Source organism: Aquila chrysaetos, chromosome 7, assembly GCF_900496995.4.
Source record: "Aquila chrysaetos chrysaetos chromosome 7, bAquChr1.4, whole genome shotgun sequence".
Taxonomy (NCBI): domain Eukaryota; kingdom Metazoa; phylum Chordata; class Aves; order Accipitriformes; family Accipitridae; genus Aquila; species Aquila chrysaetos.
The window spans coordinates 40801269-40808040 of NC_044010.1; positions in this window are offsets into that span (position 1 = coordinate 40801269).

Below are 6772 nucleotides of genomic sequence, written 5' to 3' on the forward strand. Positions count from 1 at the left end.
TTGCAGCTCCTCTGGACTTTAGTATATCAGAGGCTGTCTCTGGGCTATAGGACCTATGTGTTTATAGGATCTAAGTGTTTAGACCCACCTGAGGCTGTAAGAGAAGTGCATCCCTACAAAGTACTGCTTGGAGTAAGAGGAGATGCAGTATTACTCCGTAGCCTTTTGAAGCTGGTAGTTTTGTTTTGCACTCAAGTGTGTTCATTTTTCACTGGAACATTGTCTTTACCTTTTGGATAGTTTGCTGGCTTGCTGCACTACTTGCATATTCATTTCCTTTTTCTCAGCCCTTGCCGCTGTCCCTCTTTGACCATCAAGTTAATACATGTCATATATCTTTAGTCTACATGTAACCTATGGGTTGTATGTCTGTGTCCACATGCATTTGTCTGTCTGCAAAGGACGCCTCACCTCTAAAAGCTAAAGAAACCCTCTTGGTTGTTGAACATATATTAGACCTCTTTTGTCTTTTGGTTTGTCCCATTCAACTGCAAATAATTTTCATTGCTAAGTATTTGTGATGTTCTTAGTGTGGTGCGATTGCAGACCTTAATTATTTGATGTTCTTGTCTGACTAAAAATGATTTGGTTAAAAAAGTCCGTTTTTTTTTTTTTGTGATCAATGCTAACACCAGGAATATGCTACTTTAAGCTCCTTAAAAAAAATTTTCTTTATTCATTGTATATAAGAAAAAAAACCCCTACTTTGTAGTCAATTTATGTGTTTGTTCTAGAACAACAAGACATGTATTTATATGCTTAAGTGTTTGTGTAGCCTTCAAATAGGATTGCTTATATGCCTAATGCAAGTCTTCTCCATCCTGGTACACTGGACCCATAACAGCTTACTTGTATTTAATTTATAGTCTTGGTCAATTTAAAAACAGACAAACAAAACCCAACACTGGTCAGTCTCATTAAGTGTATGAAAGAGAAGATGAAAAAGGCACTGATCCTTTGGCAGAAAACTCTTGAAGATTCAAGCCCAGTCCCAGCAGTCTAGTTGCTTTTGGCTTTATCAATCTCAGTCTCTCCCAGCAGAGCTGTGTTTCCTTCAGCTCCAACACTGCCCTAAGTCCACAGGAATAATTCTACCAGTGCTGCATAAAATGTGGGGAGTCTAGAAGGAACTAGTTAGATAAATATGGGTGTTGTTTCAGTGGGTTTTAAATATTTAAAAAGCTATTTTCATAATCAAAGTAAAAAAAAAAAAATCTGTTCTTTCAAATGTTTTACTGTAATTTAATATTTTTGCTTGGTGGAGGATATTATAGAAAAATTGCAGTGACATTACCAAGTACAGTGTGTTATTTTTTCTATTATTATGTGAATTTTAGTCCATTTGCTTTCCTAATGGTGTTTTGCAATCTTCATTGGTTTACTAGAGCGGTAAACCAAACCCTAGTTAAAAGATGTGGGGGTAAAGCTTTTAATTGCCTCTTCCAGAATAATTTCTAAACTATAATATTTTCTTTTTTCTTCTTTCTATCTTTATCTTCTTTCAAAGTCTGTTGTATAGCATCTCTGAACCTTAGGAAGAGCTATATTCTTACTAGACAATTTGGGTTAGGTTACGGTTTATTTGAAAGCACATAGCAATTGTAATCTTTCTGCTTTTAGAACTTTATTGAGGTCAATTTGTTTCCTTCGATATTGAACATTGAAACATGGCTGTGATCCAAGTGGCCTTTGGGTCTTGACAGGTGTTAATATTTGCAATTATGGGATTATTAATAATCCTATAATTTTGGGGGTTAGGAGAAGTTTCTAGTAGATTAGACCCATTTTATCATGTAATGATAGATTTAAAAAAAAAACAAAAAAAAAACACCAAAAAAACAAACCACCCCCCCCAACCCCTCCAAAACTGGAAATGCTTTTTTTTTTTTTTTTTTTTTTACAAGAACCATTTGGGGAAATTGAATTAATAATCATCTTTTTTTATGATTTACTGGGATAGGAATTCTTATTCTTCCCTGACCTAGCATGATGTCATGACACTGTCCTTGGTTTCAACTGACATTGATGGATGTTGAAGAAGCCTGGTACCTTGAAGAGATGCTCAATGTCTCACAGAAGGACACTACCGAAAAATAGTGGTGCTGCTGCCTTGTTACATAACTTCTGACAAGCTTTTTTATGTTTCTTCTCATCCTAGCACATTGATTTTGCAATCTAATGTTAGTGGCAACTCCCTGTAAATTCCCTCTCAAGCTCCGTCTGTCTGTTTTGTCCAGGCTTAGTCCTAGGTGGTAATTCAGAATTTAAACTGTTTTCTGTACATCACTGTTCATTATATGTACATGTGCAATAACTTTGGCAAAATTATGATTTTTAGTTCATTAAAGTTTTAGTTGAGGGCTGAACTCAGCTACCTTTTCTCTAAAGTAATGTTTTGAGGAAGACTAAGCTGACTTTAAAAGAACAAAATATTTTAAAGTCTCCACTTGAGAAAGCATATAAACATTAGCTTAAATTTCAAATGGATTTAATTTCCTCAACTACTAGAGAATCTCCTTCAGCTACTAATCAAAAGGGAGAATAACCAGTATCAATGGAAAAGTATCCATGTGTGAATCAGTTAATGTGCACTTTCCATCTCCAGGTGGACATACACATGCTGCACAGTATTCATGAAATGCCTCATTATGATAGAGTTGTTACTGACTGCAGTCCTCAAATATTTGCTCTCGCAAGTCTCATGACTTCTGGAAAACAGGTTGTTCTCTGTAATGTTGATTTTTTAGATAAAATTAAACAAAAAAATCCCCTGTTGAGAGGTAGGAATAGCCCTTTCTTCTCTGAGAGGTGAGAATACACTGTGTATGGTGTTTTGTTACCTGGCAGGACCTTAACCTTTCTTATGATGGAAACTTTTACAGGGGAGGGTGATGATGCCACTGTAAACCTGAGTTGGATATGAAAGTATCAATTCAAATATCATGAATTCCCAAGAGCTGTTTCTCTTGGGTCTGTTTTGGGTATCTTGGAAATAGGTGGGAAAGAAACCTTCTCAGTGTGACAAGCTAAAAAGTTATATATTGGATATATTCAGGCTTCAGTGCTCAAAGTGCTATGAGATGGCCATAATGGAAGTGAATGCATGAGAGTATCACAAGCTTAAACCCGTAGTTTGGTTGTTGATTAGGCTGGAGAGTGTCTGTTAAAGCAGAGCAAAGAGAAGAGTATCCCAGGGTGGTGAACACAGCTATCTACAGAGCTTTTTTGATCTTTAACCTAATCTGCGCTCAAGGATGGATCCAGGCTTCATAGAGCTTTCCTGCATAATATTGCTTTAGAGGCTTTTGTAGAAAATGGAGCCTCCAATATATTTTGAAGCTGGAGCTGATACTTTCAACATAGTAACTCTTCCTAGGAGAATATTTTTGAGATGAATCATAGAGGTTGACGAAAATAGAACTGCTCAAATTGTCAGTCAAGGGTTGGAGAAACTTCCTGTCAGATTTCACGGCAGAAAAAGTAATACTGAATTAAACTTGCATTTGTGGTCTCATGCAGTTAACCGCCAGATATTTCACTTTTGTAAAAGGCATTCTAATTTTAAAATTTTTCAAAATTAATTCACTTTAATAGTTTTCTCAACTGAGGAACACACTTTTATCTGTCAAGATTTAATTATTTAAAATGATTAACAGCCCCCCTCAGTTGTGATTCTTTACAGTATCAAATGCCAAGTTCTACTGTTCTTCATACTGAAAACTATTTTGAAATTGATAGTATGTTCCTGCCTGTTTCTTCTTAAGCTTAATGCAGCTCTTATCACATTGAAGGACACCGGTAGTCTCTGCATTACCATTGCTTTCTTTATGATTCTCTTCTATTACTACAGTTCCCCTCATTAATTCTGATGACAAAAATATATTTGTAAACCACCTTATTTACCTGCTATCAAAACTAGTTTGTTCTGCATTTAAACAAGTAATTACCTGCTGCTACAAGCAAAAAATGCTGCTTGTAGTCTGGTGTGCCTCTAGCCTAGCTTTCAACTCTTAACTTGCTAGTTTTCCTCTACCATCTAATATGGCTTGTTATGAGGCTTTGTACTAATTAAGTGAGCAAGATGTAACTTTTAAGAGTTTACTTAGGTAGGGAGGGAGATGGTGGACCTGGGTATCCATGGATACTCTGTTGTTCAGGGATTCTGCTCAGGATAACTTTCAAATAGAAAGTCAACACATCTCATCTGCACCATCATTACTGAAGTGTTTGCAGAGACATGCTCAGCGTTAATTTGGCAGATTTAATTTAAAATGGGGGAATTAAGGTTCAAAAGCTATATTCGGTGAATAAACTGCTTTAGAAGAGGTGAGGGCTCTTTCAATCTTGATGAGGCAATTTCATCACAATTTAAAAAGAGGTCAGCTAAATTTCCACGTACCTTACAGGGCACAGACATTAGTATATTTGAAAAAGACAAGTGCCTGCTAGAAATCCATTGGGAAGAGGACCATAAAACTCTGTCTGTAATTTGAGGTCCTAAATTTAGGGCACTCTAATTAAAACTGACTTCGCATCCAAAAATAGCGATTGTCTTACTAATCTGTTTGATTATATACTACAAGTATGCCACTTTATTTCTGGTAGGCCATATTACTACTTTTTTTTTTTAAATCAAGCTGTTATATTTGGCTGTTGGGAAAGGGGGACAGACATTCTTATGCCTTAAACCTTCCTCTTTGTCTCTAAAATCCCCTCTTTTGACAAAACATTGCATTTCTTGCTATAAAATTTTGGAGATTGAAATAAGAGTTATTGTATGAACTTAAAATTTCAGAGCAGCTCAGACTGGGGAATATATGAATGGAGGAGGATAGAAAGCAAAAGCTGTTGTCAGAAATGAAAATGAGATGTAGCTTCTGAAAGGATTAGAAAATTATCCCTGAATTCTTCAAATGTAAGCCTCCAATGTGATGTTGTATACTCAATTTCATATCAGGGCAAATTGATTTTTCCATGAAGTAGCTTGTTTTACTTGTCTGGAGACCAGTTTTTACTTTCATAGTCTAACCTAGAAAAAAGAATCTATTTTCACAGGCATTAGAAATAAAAGGCATTAGAAATAAAAGGCATTAGAAATAAAAGGCATTAGAAATAAAAGGCATTAGAAATAAAAGGCATTAGAAATAAAAGGCATTAGAAATAAAAGGCATTAGAAATAAAAGGCATTAGAAATAAAAGGCATTAGAAATAAAATAAAAGGCATTAGAAATAAAAGGCATTAGAAATAAAAGGCATTAGAAATAAAAGGCATTAGAAATAAAAGGCATTAGAAATAAAAGGCATTAGAAATAAAACTGGTTTGATAAAGCAACTTGCAGTGAAATCTGCCTGTATACAATCTCTCTGGCACTTTTAAAAAGGTGGGAGTTACGGGCTTAATGTTAATGAGACCTGTGGTTTTTACAGTACTGACTTAATGAACTGAGAGCTTGTCTACTCTGGGTTTGTTCCTCACTAGTGACTTTGGGTGACCAGATCATAGGGTTGTTCTGGTAATGTGCTCTTCAGAGTGCATTAGTTTAGATTGTTTTAAGAATGTTATTTTTTGTATTTGTGCCCGTGCCTTATTACCCTTCCTGTAACAAATGAGTATTTTGGTGGCTTGGTTTGTGTGGTTATTTTAGCTTTTTAAATGGATATCTTTATTTTTACTAAAGTGAAACTAGAAGCATGAGTTGAAACCGAGTAGCAGAAAACACTTTGATTTTAAAAAAAAACAAACCAACCCTACAACCCCCGACTATATTACAGTCTTTTAGGCAAATGGTGAAATGCCATCACTTGAATAACACAAGACACTGGAAAAGAACTCAGGAATATAGCCTGTTGATTAGTTTCCTTAACTGTGTCTTGTGATATTGCCTGCTTTTCCATTCCCTAATTATGTCTTTTGAAATAATCACTCTTGGATTAGTTCTTTCCAAATATAACCAGTACATGTGAAAACTTTCACAGTGAAAACCCTGAGGCTGGGTAGATCCAGACAGAGGGAGAGGGCAAGGGTTTACGCCTTGCATAGAAGGGACTTGCACTTGTGTGATGCTGTGTTTTGTTACTTACAATTTATAGGGAATGTTTCTTGCATATCTGAACAATGATGGGAAATTAATCCCATGACCCATGTGCTTAATGTCAAAAGTGTACACACAGTCTTTGGGGAAAAAGTCCTTACCCAGAGCAGCCATGGTCTTTCTATTTAGTGCTGTAGTCTTTGCCTGTTGATTTGTGCTGCTTTTTTTTTTATTGTTTATTTGCCTCCAAGTCTGGATGAAACTTGTTTCTTTTATTTGGGGATGGCATGGCTGCCACACAGGAGGGTGGTAAGTGCCCACAGTGACCTGTATGGAAGGAGGTGCAGGTTAGAGCCCCTCATGGGAAGTGGGGAGCCAAGGCTTTCTGTTCCCTAATGAGGGTTTTATAACAGGCTGCAGTATGATGCATGTTTTAAAGAGAAGGCAACGACAAGTTTTCTTCTGTGTGTGGATCCTAATTCTCTCAGTATGTTAGACATGCTCAGTCTAATTCAATTAGTAAGCTGAGCCTGGAGAACGCTAGTGTGATGCGAACCAGATCTTGTCCGGCCTCTTCAGCTTGTGTGGACGGAATCTTGATTTCTTCTGTGATGTTCTCAAAGCATATTTTTTTGTGAAGATGTCTAATATGTAGTGGGTTTTACAGAAAATGTTTTAATGTACTTAAGTTCTTGGTAACAGACTTTACTCAGTGTTTTTCAAATGGAATGCGTAAAACT